At 38.1% G+C, this 16,673-nt stretch overlaps 1 non-coding gene across 1 annotated transcript; it reads right to left on the minus strand.

Annotated features, from left to right (window-relative positions):
• Positions 1-3,920: 3,920 nt before the first annotated feature.
• Positions 3,921-4,027, minus strand: LOC121208772 (small nucleolar RNA R71). Its single transcript, XR_005903897.1, has one exon. It is a non-coding gene; the product is annotated as a small nucleolar RNA R71 (small nucleolar RNA).
• Between the last annotated feature and the right edge of the window lie 12,646 nt (positions 4,028-16,673).

The following is a 16,673-nucleotide window of genomic DNA, read 5'->3' on the forward strand; positions in this document are numbered from 1 at the left end:
TTCTAGGTGAGGAGGTACTTGAGTCTTTTGTGATCAATGTAGATGATACACTTCTCACCATACAGATAATGCCTCCATATTTTCAGTACAAGTACCATGGTGACCAACTCTAAATCATGCGTTGGGTAATTTTCCTCATAAGTCTTAAGCTGACGAGACGTATATGCGACCACCTTACCATCCTGCATCAACACACAACCCAAATCGACGTGTGACGCATCACTATAAATCATGAACACCTTTCCAGACTCCAACTATATCAGAATAGGGGCCTCAGTAAGTACAGTCTTGAGCTTGTCAAAGCTCTCTTGCTGCACATCAGTCCATACAAAAGAAACTCCCTTACGCAGAAGCTTTGTCAATGGAGTTGCGATCAAAGAGAACCCTTCTACAAAACACCAATAGTAACCTGCCAACCCCAGAAAGCTACGGATGTTAGACACATTCTTCAGTTGTTTCCAATCCAACACTGTCTCAATCCTATGAGGATCAACTCATATCCCCTAAGCAGAAATGACATGTCCCAAAAGTGTTACTTCCCGGAGCCAGAATTCACACTTGTTGAACTTCACATATAGCTGTTTCTCACGAAGAATCTGTAGCACCACTCTTAAATGCTCATTGTGCTCATTTTCAAACTTAGAATACACCAAGATATCATCGATGAAGACCATCACAAATCGATCCAGGTAGGGTTGGAACACTCGGTTCATCAAGTCTATAAATGCTGCTGGTGCATTAGTCAAACCAAAAGGCATCACTAGGAGCTTGTAATGTCCATATCAAGTCCTAAATGTTGTCTTATGCACATCCGCCTCCTTAACCCTCAATTGATGATACCCTGAATGTAGATCAATCTTGGAGAACACAAATGCCCCTTTGAACTGGTCGAATAAATCATCAATCTTCAGAAGTGGGTACTTATTCTTAATTGTGAGCTTGTTTAGCTGTCTATAGTTGATACACATCCTCATTGTCCCATCTTTCTTTTTCACAAACAACACAGGTGCTCCTCGCGGAGACACACTAGGACGAACGAACCCACGATCCAACAACTCCTGAATCTGAGCCTTAAGCTCCGTAAGTTCCTTCGGTGCCATTCGGTAAGGGGCATAGACACTGGAGTTGTACCCGGCAAAAGCTCAATACCAAATTCCACTTCTCGGCTTGGAGACAAACCCGATAGCTCCTCAGGAAAGACATCCAAAAAATCTCTGACAGTTTGATATCCTTAACTGAAGAGTCCCCAGAATCTGAAACAGTTACATAGGCTAGAAATGCCTAATATCCTTTTCGAGCCAACTTTTTCACCACCAATGCAGAAATCACATTAGACAGAAAATCTTGACGTTCCCCAATCATAACTACCTCGGCGTCCTCCTTGGTTCTCAAAACGACCCTCTTGGTCGCACAATCCAAACTTACTCGGTCCTTGACCAACCAGTCCATCCTAAGAATCAAGTCGAACTCCCCAGACGGAAGCTCCATCAGATTAGCCAGAAATACTGTCCCTTGAACCTCTAACGGGACGTCTCTACACAGTTTACTAACCTGGACAGATTGCCCCAAAGGACTTAATATAGTTACCTCACTATCAGTATTCTCAACAAGAATCCTTAGAGTTTTGAACAAGGTGCTAGCTACATAGGAGTGTGTAGAACCTCTATCTATCAATGCAAGATAAGGTACATTATAAATTAAAAACGTACCCGCAATGACGTCTAAAGTGTCTCGGTCCTCTCGGCGACAAGCAACATAAACAAGCCTCGCCTTAGTTTGTCCAACACCTCCACTCGGTGCTCTCTGTCCACGGCCCATACCGTTACCACCCCTAGTTTGACCACGACCCCTAGGTGGCTTGGTAAACTGTAATTTATACATATTTTTACCTCATGTTTAAAGTATTTAATGGATGATTTTCCATTAGAATTGGTGAATTCGATGCTCCTAATGCTTTAATTTCATGTTTTATACTTAGGAGAGCACAGGAGAGCGAAAGGAACGAGAAACGGGCCAAAAATGGAGAAAATGGGCCAAAAATGGAGAAAATGGGCCAAAGTACGAACTCAACATGGCCTAGACATCCTCACACGGGCATCCCACACGCCCGCGCCATTCTAACAGGCTCGAGCACGGCCTGATGTAATCGCACACGGGCGTGTCCCTGCCAAGTCCAAGTTGAGTCCAATTCGAAAAAGGCTAATTTTGAGGGCTCATATGCATTCCAAATCCTATAAATACACCCTAGAAGAGGAGAAAAGCGGACACACAGAATAGGGAGTAAGAAATTACTCCAAGGAAGCCGATTGATTCATCTCAGAAGCTGGATTCATCATCAAGACTGAAGATTTCTCCTCAATTCCCCTTCAGGAGTTTTGGGTTTTCTTTATGTTTTGTATTCTTTATGATTTTGAGATTTTTTCTTATTTAGTTACGAACTAAATCCCCTAAATACCTGAGAGGAATGAAACCTAAGATGAATCTTGTTATTATTTTCTGAATTGTATGATAAATATTTAACTTGTTCTTAATTATGTGTTCTTAATTCTTGTTTTGATATCCCAGGACATTGATTCAAGATAAGCTCTTATTTAGAGGAGGAATAGACCCTGTCTAAGAGTACATTTATCATAATTAAGCAGAGTTGATTGCGCACCTAGACATAATGTGACAAGATTTTGTCGGATTAGGGTGAAACCTAATAAGGGGATCCATAGATCGAGTTAATGCAACGCTAGAATGTTAATTAGAGAAAAGTCTTGGTTATTAAATCTAGGGATTAGATGTTATTAGTCTTGAATAGGGATAATAACATAACTTAGGGATCTCTACAGAACAAGTTAAATGAATAAATCGTCCGATTTAGAGCCAGAATAACAAGTACAGTCTAGGTGGATTTTTTCTTAAGTATTGTCTTCATTTAATCGATTTTTCCAAAAGCAATTCTCCAATTCCATTCTCAGTGCGTTCTTAGTTTAGATAAATAGTTAATTAAGACAAAAGCCTCTTTATTCTTAGGCTAGATAATAAAAAGACAATCATTACTAGTACTTTTAGTTCCTTTGGGTTCGACAATCCGATCTTGCTAAAACTATACTACTGTTCGATAGGTACACTTGCCTACATCGCGATAATAACTAGTTTCAAGAATGATTAATTGTAAATATTTAAAACCTATCACGAAATAACGTGATCAAGTTTTTGGCGCCGTTGCCAGGAAACTAAGATATTAGGAACGCTCAATTTTTATTACTTTAGCCATTTATTTTTCTTGCAATTTAATTTTATATTATAATTATTACTTATTTATTTACTTTTTCCTTCTCTTGGCAGGTTTAAATAGTTTATGACTAGAAGAAACTCGTCAAGGCCACTACTTTTTGACGAAGAAATTGATCGCACAGTTCGTAGAAACCAAAGAGAAATAAGGCGAAGCTTAAGATACACAGAGAACGAGCAAGAAGACGATACTCAACCCCCAACCGAAGAGATGTCTGAAAACCAAGGCAATCAGCAACCTCCTGCAATTGCGATTAATCAAAATCCTGCTCCACGCACTATGTATGATTATGCTAAACATTCTTTAACAGGAACTGAATCAAGCATAGTTAGACCTGCTGTAGCTACAAATACTTTTGAATTAAAACCTAACACTATTCAAATGGTACAACAATTTTATCAGTTTAATGGCTTGCAGGATGAGGATCCCAACGCTCATTTAGCCAACTTCTTAGAATAATGCGATACATTTAAAATTAATGGCATTTTTTTATGATGCCATACGTCTTCGATTGTTTCCCTTTTCATTGAGGAACAAAGCTAAACTGTGGTTGAACTCGGTACCACGAGGTTCAATTACTACTTGGGAACAAATGACCGAAAAATATTTACTAAAATATTTTCCACCGGATAAAACGGCTAAATTACGTAATGATATCTCTTCTTTTGTGTAGATGGATTTAGAAACACTCTACGATGCATGGGAGAGATAGAAAGACCTTTTAAGAAGATGCCCCCACCATGGGTCACCGCTTTGGCTCCAAGTAGAAACATTTCACAATGGTCTGAATCCTTCGACTCGGTAAATGGTTAACACAGCTGCTGGCGGAACCATCAACAATAAAACATCAGAAGATGCCTATGACTTTATTGAGGAGATGTCACTGAATAACTATCAGTGGCAAGTTATGAGGATAAAGCAAACGAAAACAGCCGGCGTTTACAACATCTATTCGGTCACCATGCTCTCTAATCAGGTAGAACTCTTAAATAAAAAGATTGGTGGTTTTCTTAATTCTTTACAGGTTCACCCAGTAATGCAGTGCGAAACAAGTGGAGGTGGAACAAACCATTCGGAATACCAACCATATGGCCACAACATGGATAACAAGCAATTAAACTACATGGGTAATAATCCTCGACCTCAAAACAATCTATATAGTAACACTTATAATGCAGGTTGGAGGAGCCACCCCAATTTCTCATGGGGCGGTCAAGGAAATCAAAGACCACAACATCCTCCGGGCTACCAACAACCACCCTACCAACAAGAAAAGAAGTCAAACCTTGAAGAGATACTCTCAAAGTTTATATCAATGTTAGAAACCCATTTTTAGAACACTGAGATAGCACTTAAAAATCAACAAAGGTCGAGCCAAGGGCTCGAAACTCAGGTAGGCCAGCTTTCCAAACTAATCTCTGAACGACCACAAGGTAGTTTGCCAAGTAATACCAAACCTAACCCAAGGGAACAACTCAATGCAATTATTATTCAAGATGACGAAGGAGTCATTGAGCCTGAACTAGAACCGAGGCAAGAAACTGTGGTAAGCAAAGGTCAAGGTGAGGTAGATCAAAATATAAACAAACCAGTGACTGCCGAATATAAACCTCGTGTGCCATACCCCAACGCGACAAGGAAAGACCGCTTAGATGAACAATTTGGTAAATTCCTTAAACTCTTAAAAATATTACATATTAACTTACCGTTTATTGAAGCTCTATCGCAGATGCCAAACGCAATGAAATTTTTAAAAGAAGTTTTAGCATATAAGCGAAAGTTGGGCGAGGCGTCGCATATGGAGCTGAACGCAGTTTGCTCGGCCATTCTCCAAAATAAACTACCTAACAAACTAAAAGACCCAGGGAGCTTTACTATTCCTTGCTTAATTGGTAGTTTAGATGTTAATCATGCATTAGCTGATCTAGGGGCTAGTATCAACGTCATGCCTTACAAAATGTTTAAGCAACTAGGTCTCGGGAAACCCAAACAAACTAGGATGAGCATTCAATTAGCAGATAAAACTATAAGATTCCCTAAAGGTAGTATTGAAGATGTGCTAGTTAAAATCGATAAATTTATATTTCCCATTGACTTTATTGTTCTAAACATAGAAGAGGATAGCATCACTCCCTTAACTCTAGGAAGGCCCTTTTTAGCAACTACTAAAACAATCATTGATGTTGGCACAGGTGAAATCACACTCCGGGTGGGAGACGAAACAATCACCCTTTAAGCGAATGAAGCTAGACACAATTGTGTGACACGACTTTGTAAATCCACAAGCCCGAGGAACACAAGCATGCACTAAATGTCAGACGCGCCCAAATTTGAAATTCACAAATCACACGGGCTAAAATTAGGGAACACGAGCATGTGCCATGGCTGTGTGGCCCAAAGTCTATAAATATCCTGCACTATTCACTTTCTTCCCCATTCAAAAACTCTAACCCCAGCCGCTGCAACTCCACACGGCCTCCTTACCACGCCCGTGCGCCGCCTCCAACTTCATTTTTAACGCTCAATCCCTCTCCCTTAGAGTTTGTTTACTCCTTTCACTTCTATTTTACTTATTACTAATGCTTATTATTAGCATAATCTTCATTGCTTTCGAACTATTTTTCAATTTGCTCATTATTTTATCATTTAGTTTGCATTCTTAGGTTAGTTATTATACATTGCGTGTTATTAGGGAAACCTCATACCCATGACTTTACCATGGTCATTCTCATGATATTTCCATGCCAATGTCTATCATTCAATTTTCATTTTTCAATCATGTTGTTAGAAAAGCTTCACTCTTTGTTCCTACACATGCTATTACTACTCCAATTTTCATACAATGATAAGGTCACGAAATTATTATGTTAGTTATGTTTGGTTGTGGCTGAAATTCTGCTTTTTATTTGAAAATTGTATTCCTTTTACTTTGACCACTCATCAAGATGACTTGATGATTCTAAACCTAGGTACCATGTCATCTTCACGTGGTAAAAAGCCACCGTACCTGCCTCGAAGAAGAGGAAGGGAGCGTCATCTTCCACGGGTCCAACCACAGAAATTTGTCACCCTATCCTACAGTTCCCCCGAGGGCCCCAAGAAGAGCTTTTCCAAATACTTCGGGCCCGACCCTTAATTGTGGGCCGTTGTATCGACTGGGTTGTCGTAGAACAAGTTTAGATGGTTGATGCAATTTGGGCCCTCCTAACCACCGACCCTTGGGACCTATTCTTTGGGATTATCGAGCTGATGTATCTCGATCTCACGATAGAACTATGCTCAATATTCCATCTTCAGACCGTAATTACAAATTACGATGATCTCGGAATGGTCCAGTTTCACCTAGGTGGGTTAGTCTGCCAGCTAAGTGTCCTAGAGTTCGATGCTGGACTAGGCTTATATACGGAGGAGTTCAAGTAGGAAAATGAACTACATGCTCTCACTCGCCACATACATTTTTCTCCCTCAAAGTGTTGGCACACTTTGGCCCCTGGCGTAGCCTTCTAAAATCCTAGCCACTCCAAGGCATCAGTTCTCCCACCATCCCTGAGGTACCTACACACTATTTTGGCTCACACGATTACAAGGAGGCGAGAGAGCATGGGCGTCGTCAACACTCACGAAGCCTACTTCTTATGGTGTATGTCACAAGGGCACGTCATTGACCTTGCCTATTTCATCACCCTTGCGATTCAGCAACAGACGGAGCGGCATCGGAAGGGGGTCATCTCCATTGGCCCCTACGTGACTCGACTGGCGCGACACTTTGGGCTCCTCAACACCGCGGTCCAAGAATCATCCCTCACCCTCATCGGTCAGATGTCTCCACAAGGCATCTCGAGCATGCTTAGCATGAGGATAATCGAGAGGCGCCGAGGAACCTACCCTCCCCAGTATCGTCTCACCCAATCTACTGAGGAGGAGGCCTACGAGGACTTTCCTGATGACGTCCCCCCACAGCACGACGACCCATCGACCCAGCCACCACCACATTCTCGTCCAGTTCATGCGACGGCTTCATATGCTGACATCTTTGAGCGCCTCAACCGATTCGAGCAATAGTGTTTTCAATGATTTGACAACATTGATGCCACTCTACAGCAGATTTGTCAACAACTCCACATCTCATTGCCAGTCCCACCTCGCGAACCATCTAGCGATGAAGATGTTTAAAAATATTTATTTTTTATTTTATGTTTTTAATTTTTATTGAAACTACTTTTTATTTTTATTAGATTTTAGAAATTTTATTTTTTAATTATTAATTTCAGTTATTTCTTTTTGAGTAATTATTCTTCCTAATATCCCCTGAAAAGTTCCTAATTTTATCACAATTATATAGAGCTCTTAAGCTCATCGCCACATAAGAACTAAAACTCTATGACATGTCCTGATCGACCATGACCATAGCTAACACTAGATATAATATTCTTTTGGTGCAGCACTTATGAACTAATGAACCTCTATGACCGTCGGAGTATCCTCCTCCACTCTCGAACCGATTACTCTCCAAAACTCTAGTTCAAGGAATTCATCATACATGAAGTTTCACTTTTCTCCCTATCTTATTTTTATATTCTATAATACCTATCTTTGTACGTTGAGGGCAATGTACATCTTAAGTGTGGGGGGCATTCATGTCATTATAAAAAAAAACCTTGAATGATTACCTTGTTTTCTTGAAAAGCTCTCATATCATATTTAGGATAAATTTTAATTGATTTGTGATTTTGATTGATATATCTTGAATTAAAACATAGGGATTTATGCATTGATTGTTTAAACTTTAAGGAATTAGAGAATCAAGCATGATAAGTTGATTTTTAAGAATTTAAAATTATAGGTTGTTTCCGTAAGTCTAGGTATTACTTTGAATTGGAAATCACGAGTCTAAACATCAAAAAGCCATAATTTTTAGTGAGATTTTTGAGCCTTCTGAGCATCTATTAATCTTTTCATGATCACTTTTATTATTGCTTTGAGTGTGTTAGTATTGAACTATTATTCTAGAACTTGCTTGATTATGCATGTCGAGACCACACCATTTGATTTGATATGTGAAAATGATTAAAGCACTTAGGATTAACCCACTCATGCCATGAAAAGCCTACCTCTACAATTAACCCCTAGTAAACCCCCTTTAGCATAACAAGCCATTCCTTGTATTAACCTCAATATTAACCCTTAACCCATTATTGTTGAAATCCCCTAAATTAATTTGATTCCTATTTTTGTCGAGATTTGAGTTGAAGAACTTGCTTAGCTATGTCTTGTTTGTAAGAAGTTCGTCTATAAATATTTAACTTGTTCTTAAAAAAAACACTATGTATACTTATCTGTAATTTCATATTTTGAAAAGAAGCTCTGTTGTACACAAGTGAATATTAACTCTTTTTCTAGTTAGGCAATTTTTCAATTCAATCTCAATTCTAACCCTTTCTTTCAGCTTGTGACCACACCCCCTAGCCAATCTTCACTACAACCTTCTAAAGACCTTTTGACTGATGTATCTTCTTAAATTATAGTGGTGGAGATTTGATTTTCATACAAGCCTATGGTAATGACTTTTCATTATTGACTATTGAGTGCTTCATTTATTGTCCTTAAACACCTCGAGTGATTTGAGTGAATCCTTAGTGAGGATGTGAAACTCTGTGATATTCTGAATCAAAGGCAATTACTCAGATGAGGAGAGACACCTATATTTGCATGATTAAATACACAACTCAGAATGTTTGAAACTTTTATGTTCTTTTAGTTGAAATTCTCAATGTATGATTACTTATGGATTAATTTAAGATATTATCGATAGAAATTATAAGTTGGGAAGAATTTATTTTGATTATGAGTTGAGAACTTTGCTTGAGGACAAGCAAATGCTTAAGTGTGGGGGTATTTGATAAACCGTAATTTATACATATTTTTACCCCATGTTTAAAGCATTTTTTGGATGATTTTCCACTAGAATTGGTGAATTAAATGCTCCTAATGCTTTAATTTCATGTTTTATACTTAGGAGAGCATAGGAGAGCGAAAGGAATGAGAAACGGGCCAAAAACAGAGAAAATGGGCCAAAGTACAAACTCAACACGGCCTAGACTTCCTCACATAGGCATCCCACATGCCCGTGCCATTCTAACAGGCTCAAGCATGACCTGAAGTAATCACACACGGGCGTGTCCCTGCCGAGCCCAAGTTGAGTTCAATTCAGAAAAGGCTAATTTTGAGGGCTCATAGGCATTCCAAAGCCTATAAATAAACCCTAGAATAGGAGAAAAGGGGGACACACAGAATAGGGAGTAAGGAATTACTCCAAGGAAGCCCATTGATTCATTTCAGAAGTTGAATTCATCATCAAGACTGAAGATTTCTCCTCAATTCCCCTTCAGGAGTTTCGGGTTTTCTTTATGTTTTGTATTCTTTATGATTCTGAGACGTTTTCGTATTTAGCTACGAACTAAATCCCCTAAATACCTGAGGGGAATGAAACCTAAGATGAGTCTTGTTATTATTTTCTGAATTGTATGATAAATATTTAACTTGTTCTTAATTATGTGTTCTTAATTCTTGTTTTGATATCCCAGGACATTGATTCAAGATAAGCTCTTATTTAGAGGAGGAATAGACCCTGTCTAAGAGTACATTTATCATAATTAAGCGGAGTTGATTGCGCGCCTAGACATAGGGTGACAAGATTTTGCCGGATTAGGGTGAAACCTAATAAGGGGATCCATAGATCGAGTTAATGCAACCCTAGAGTGTTAATTAGATAAAAGTATCGGTTATTCAATCTAAGGGTTAGATGTTATTAGTCATCAATAGGGATAATAACATAGCTTAGGGATCTCTACAGAACAAGTTAAATGAATAAATCTTCTGATTCGGAGCCAGAATAACAAGTACAGTCTAGGTGGATTTTTCCTTAGGTATTGTATTCATTCAATCGATTTTTCCAAAAGCAATTCTCCAATTCCATTCTCTGTGCATTCTTGGTTTAGATAATTAGTTAATTAAGGCAAAAACCTCTTTATTCTTAGGTTAGATAATAAGAAGATAGTCATTACTAGTACTTTTAGTTCCTTTGGGTTCGATAATCCGGTCTTGCTAAAACTATACTACTGTTCGATAAGTACACTTGCCTACATCACGATAATAGTTAGTTTCAAGAACGATTAATTATAAATATTTAAAACCTAGCACGAAATAACGTGATCTTGGCTGCTAAACTACCTTTGATGGCTGTGCAGTACCAGAACTCGAAGCTTGTATCTAATCGGCCCTCAGCGGACACTCTTGAACACGATGCTTAGTAGATCCACATCTCAAACAAGCCCTAGTTGTCCTCCAACATTCTCCCTAATGGCGTTTACCATAATGCCCAGAATGTAAGATCCTAGTAGGTGCAACAGGAGACCCAACTCTAACTGGCCCATTAGATTTGGTCTTTTTCTTAGGCCTCATCATAGAACTTGAGGGCTCCAAATCCCTCTTGTTTTTACCCCTCACTATCTCTATTTTGGCGCTCAGCGCGCTTTACCTCCTCGGTGATCTTCGCCTTCTCTACCACCATGACTCACACATAGCGGCTTAATCTCAGGAACTCGGCCTTATACTCAGTCACTAAATGATCCCCTTCCGTGAAATTTAGAAACTCACATCTCCTAGCATCTATGTAGCTTGCCCCCACATATTTACCTTGGAAGGCAGCCGTATAGAAATCCCATGTCAGTCATTCGGCCTGAGTGCCCTCCTTAACGGTCAGCCACCACTGGTATGCTTCATCGCGAAGCAAGGAAATGACCCCTTTCAATTTTTGTTCAGGGTTAAAGTCCTGATCGTCCATAATTTGTTCCGTGGCCTCTATCTAGTGCTCAGCCACATTAGGGGTGAATCCAGTGACACCCCTGAATAACTCAGCCCCATTGGACCGGAGTCATTCCGTAACCAACCCTCGGCCCTTAGATCTAGTATTAGGCCCAGCAACCCTTTCCAATATCCTGAGTATAGCCTGGGACAGTGCGTCGTCCCTAGCCATATGGTCTTGAGACAAAGTCTCAGTCGTAGGTGATACCAGTGTCTCACTCGTGTCTAAATTAGGCATGTTGTTAGATGCCAAGGACTCGGCTCGAGACCCTCTACAGCCTCTAACTCGGCCTCTCATACCCTATCCACGGATACCTCGTGCACTCATTGTAGATTCAAAGTTTATCTACATTAACAGTTATATGAATCAGTTACAGTTTCGATATTTATTAGTAGATATATTATGCAAAATAGTATCAGAAGTTTAAAGTTTGTTATCGCGAATCGCAGTCTCTATCAGTTTTCCCTATGGTCTCAGAGCATACTAACTATAATATTTCCACAGTATACTAATAATATTTTTCAGATAAGACTTATCATGGTTTCAGAACATAATTGATGTAAATCGTGATAAGTTTTATAATTTATGAATGACCGTTCTTGAAAACTAACTATTATCACGACAAAGGCAAGCACACCTATCAAACAGTAGTATAGCTTATGGCAAGACCTGAATGTCGAACCTAAAAGAACTAAAAGTACAAGTATTAACTTTCTTTTTATTATCTAGCCTAAAATTATTATCTAGCCTAAAAAATAAAGGGATTTGTTTTATCTAAACTAATTACTAAACTAAGAATGCACAAAAAGTGAATTGGGGAAATAACTTTTGGGAAAACTGAATGATTTAGACAATACCTAAGGAAAAATCCACCTAGACTTCAGTTGTTATTGACTCTGAATTAGACGATTTATTCATTTGACTTGATCCATAAAAATCCCTAATTTATATTATTATCTCTCTCGAGACTAACAACGTCTAACCCTAGGTTGATTAATTAAAATCTATTTCTAATTAAAACCCTTAGTGTTGCATTAACTCAATTTATGGATTCCCTTATTAAGTTTCACCCTAATCCGAAAAAATTATGTCACCCTATCTCTAGGCTTGCAATCAACTCTACTCAATTATGTTAGATCTACTCTTAGACATGGACTATTAATAAGCACATCAAAACTTGAATTAATATCCTGGAATATCAAAGAAAGAATTAAGAACACATAATTAAGAACAAATCAAATATTTATCATATAATTCAGATAATAATAACAAGATCCGTCTTAGGTTTCATTCCCCTTAGTTATTTAGGGGGTTTAGTTCATATTTATGAAAGAAAACATCTCAAAAGAATAATGATAACAAAACATAAAGAAAACCCAAGAACTCTTAAAGGGAATTGAAGGGAGACCTTCAGTCTTGAAGGTGAATCCAGCTTCTGAGATGGATCAATCGGCTTCCTTCGAGCAATTCCTTGCTTCCACATCCCTTTTCTGTCTTTCAGGTACCTCATCGGGTGTTTATATAGGCTTTAGAATGCTTCTAAACCCTCAAGAGTGGCCTTTTCTGAATAGGACTAGATTTGGGCTCAACAGGGACACGCCCGCGTGGGGTGGCTTAGGCCGTGCTGCAATCTATTAAATAGAAACGGGTATGTGAACTACCCATGTGAGGAAGTCCAGGCATCTTGATTTCCCACGTTGGCCCATTTTCTCCGTTTTCGGCCTGTTTGTTGCTCTTTTTACTCTCATATGCTCACCTAAGTATAAAACATGAAATTAAATGATTAGGAGCATCTAATTCACCAATTCTAAAGATAATTCATCCAAAATTATGCTAAGCATGGGAGAAAAATATGTATCGATTACGGTTTACCGAATACCCCCTCACTTAAGCGTTTTTTGTCCTCAAGCAAAATCATCAACTCACAATCAAAATAAATTCTTCTCAACTTATAATTCTCATCAATAGTATCTCAAAATATTCCATAAGTAATTATATATTGAAAATTCAACTTGAAGAACATCAAAGTTTCAAACATTCCAAGTTGAGCATTTAATCATGAAAACATAGATGTCTCCCCTCATGTAAGTAATCATCTTTAATTCAAAATATCACAGAGTTTCACATCCTCACTAAAGATTCACTCAAATCACTCGAGGTGTTTAAGGATAGGAAATTTGGCACTCAACAGCTGAAAAAGAAGGTTAGAATCGAGATTGATTGAATTGAACTTTCATAGTTTCTTCTAGTTCCCAGGCAGCATCTTCTATACCGTGAATTTTCCAGAGAACTTTCACTAAAGCTATACTTTTATTTCTCAGTTCTTTAATGTCACAAGCTAGAATTTTGATCCGTTCTTCACTGTACATCATATCAGGCTGAATCTCAACGTCAACAGGTAAAATCACATGTGAAGGATCTAATCGATATTGTCGTAACCTAGATACATGAAATACATCGTGAATATTTTCTAAGTTTGATGGCAAAGCTAATCTGTAAGCTACTAGCTCGATCCTCTCAGTGATCTTATACATCCTTACAAACCACAGACTAAGCTTTCCTTTACAACCAAATCAAAGAACTTTCTTCCAGGACGATACTTTCAAAAAAATTTGTTGCTGACTTGAAATTCAATGTCTTTTCTTTTCAAATCCACGTAAGATTTCTATCAATCTCTAGCTACTTTCAAACTGTCTCGTATCACTTTTACCTTTTTTTGGTTTCTCGTATCAAATCATTGTTGAGAAGCTTTTTCTCACTAAACTCTGTCCAGTACAATGAATTTCATTACTTTTAACCGTATAAAGCCTCATACGGTACCATTTCAATGCTCGACTGATAATTTTTGTTGTACTCAAATTCAACCAACTGTAGAAATCTCTTCCAATTTATTCACTTGAATTGATCCGTAGAAATCCATAAGTTATAATATTATCTCTCTCGAGACTAACAACATCTAACCCTAGGTTGATTAATTTAAATCTCTTTCTAATTAAAACCCCTAGTGTTCCATTAACTAGATCTATGGATTCTCTTATGAGGTTTCACTCTAATCTAGCAAAATTATGTCACCCTATCTCTAGGCATGCAATCAACTCCGCTTAATTATGTTAGATCTACTCTTAGACAGGGACTTTTGTTCTTCTGAATAAGCACATCAACACTTGAATCAATATCCTGGAATATTAAAGCAAGAATTAAGAACTCATAATTAAGAACAAGTCAAATATTTATCATATAATTCATATAATAATAACAAGATCCGTCTTAGGTTTCATCCCCTTTAGGTATTTAGGTGGTTTAGTTTATATTTATGAAAGAAAACATCTCAAAAGAATAATGATAACAAAACATAAAGAAAACCCAAGAACTCTTGAAGGAATTGAAGGGAGATCTTCAGTCTTGAAGGTGAATCTGGCTTCAGAGATGGATCAATCGGCTTTCTTCGAGTAATTCCTTGCCTCCTACTCTGTATGTCATTTTCAGGTACCTCTTGGGGTGTTTATAGAGGCTTTAGAATGCTTCTAAACCCTCAAGAGTGCCCTTTTTCGAATAGGACTAGACTTGGGCTCGACAAGGACACGCCCGTGTGTGATTGCTTCAAACCGTGTTCGAGTCTGTTGAATGGACAATGGCGTGTAAACTACCCGTGTGAGGAAGTCCAGGCTGTGTTGATTTCCCATGTTGACCCATTTTTTCCGTTTCTCGCTCTTTTTACTCTCCTATGCTCTCCTAAGTATAAAACATGAAATTAAAGGATTAGGAGCATCGAATTCACCAATTCTAAGGATAATTCATCCAAAATTATGCTAAGCATGGGATAAAAATATGTATAAATTATGGTTTATCAAATACCCCCACACTTAAGCGTTTGCTTGTCCTCAAGAAAAATCCTTAACTCACAATCAAAATAAATTCTTCTCAACTTATAATTCTCATCAATAGTATCTCAAAATAATCCATAAGTAAACATACATTGAAAATTCAACTCGAAGAATATCAAAGTTTCAAACATTCCAAGTTGAGCATTTTATCACGAAAACCTAGGTGTCTCCCCTCATCTAAGTAATCACCTTTGATTCAAAACATCATAGAGTTTCACATCCTCACTAAAGATTCACTCAAATCACTCGAGGTGTTTAAGGACAAGAAATTTAGGGGTGCTTGCGTTATACAAGAGGACAAGATCTCCAACTCTAAATTGCTTGCGTTTTCTTAAACAAGTGTCGTGGCGGTGCTTCGTTGCTTCCTTGTATAGGGGTGAATTTTCATATGCATTGGTTCACCACTCATCTAACTCGTTCAACTGCATCAACCTATTTTCACTTGCAAGTTTGGGATCAAGGTTTAGAAATTTTATAGCCCAAAATACCTTCTGTTCTAACTCAAATGGTAGATGGCAACTTTTTCCATAAACAAGTCTGTAAGGTGATGTTCCTATGGAGGTCTTAAAAGCAATTCTATAAGCCCATAAAGCATCGTCTACTTTCATCGCCCAATCCTTCCTATTCGATTCTACTATCTTTTCTAGGATACGTTTAAGCTCTTTGTTTGCCACTTTGACTTGGCCACTAGTTTGAGGGTGGTAAGGGGTAGCTGTTCTGTGGTGAATTCCATATTTCTTAAGGATCTTATCAAATTAGGCATTAAAAAAATGAGTACCCCTATCACTGATGATTGCTCTAGGTGTTCCAAATCAAGAGAAAAGTTTCTTAAGGAAAAACGTACTACTACTCTAACATCATTAGTAGGTAAAGCTTGGGCTTCAACCCATTTTTACATATAATTGACAGCTACTAAGATGTATTTATTCCCAAATGAACTAGGGAATGGAGCCATTAAGTCGATACCCCAAACGTCAAATATTTCACATGAAAGTATATATGTTTGAGGCATTTCATCACGTTTGGAGATATTACCTGTTCTTTGGCATTTGTCACAAGAAGTAACATACCTGTTGGTATCTTTGAATAGAGTGGGCCAATAAAAACTTGATTCGAGTATTTTATGTGCGGTCTTATTCCCACTGTAATGTCCTCCAGTTGGTCCTGAGTGGCAATGTTCCAAGATCTTCAATGCTTCTATCCTTGTAACGCATCTCCTAATGACTTAGTCTGCACATATACAGAAAAGGAATGGGTCTTCCCAAAAGTAGTTTTTCACATCAGTAAAGAATCACTTCTTTTGCTGATGTGTCAACCCTTTTGGGATAATGTTAGCGGCTAAAAAATTTGTAATGTCTGCAAACCAAAGTACCTCAGAATTAGATATAGCAAAAAAAATATTCTTCAGGGAATGAATCATTTATTTCAACTTCATCTAGCTCTTTGGTACTTGAATTTTCAAGCCTGAAAAGATGATCAGTTGCGAGATTTTCAATTCCTTTCTTATCCTTAAACTCCAAGTCAAATTTTTGCAATAAAAAAATCCATCAAATAAGTTGAGGTTTTCCATCAGTCTTAGTTAAAAGGTAGCGAAGAGCAGAATGGTCAGTATAAACGACAACTCTAGACAATATTAGATATGGCC

This window comes from Gossypium hirsutum, chromosome A10 (assembly GCF_007990345.1).
Source record: "Gossypium hirsutum isolate 1008001.06 chromosome A10, Gossypium_hirsutum_v2.1, whole genome shotgun sequence".
Lineage (NCBI taxonomy): Eukaryota > Viridiplantae > Streptophyta > Magnoliopsida > Malvales > Malvaceae > Gossypium > Gossypium hirsutum.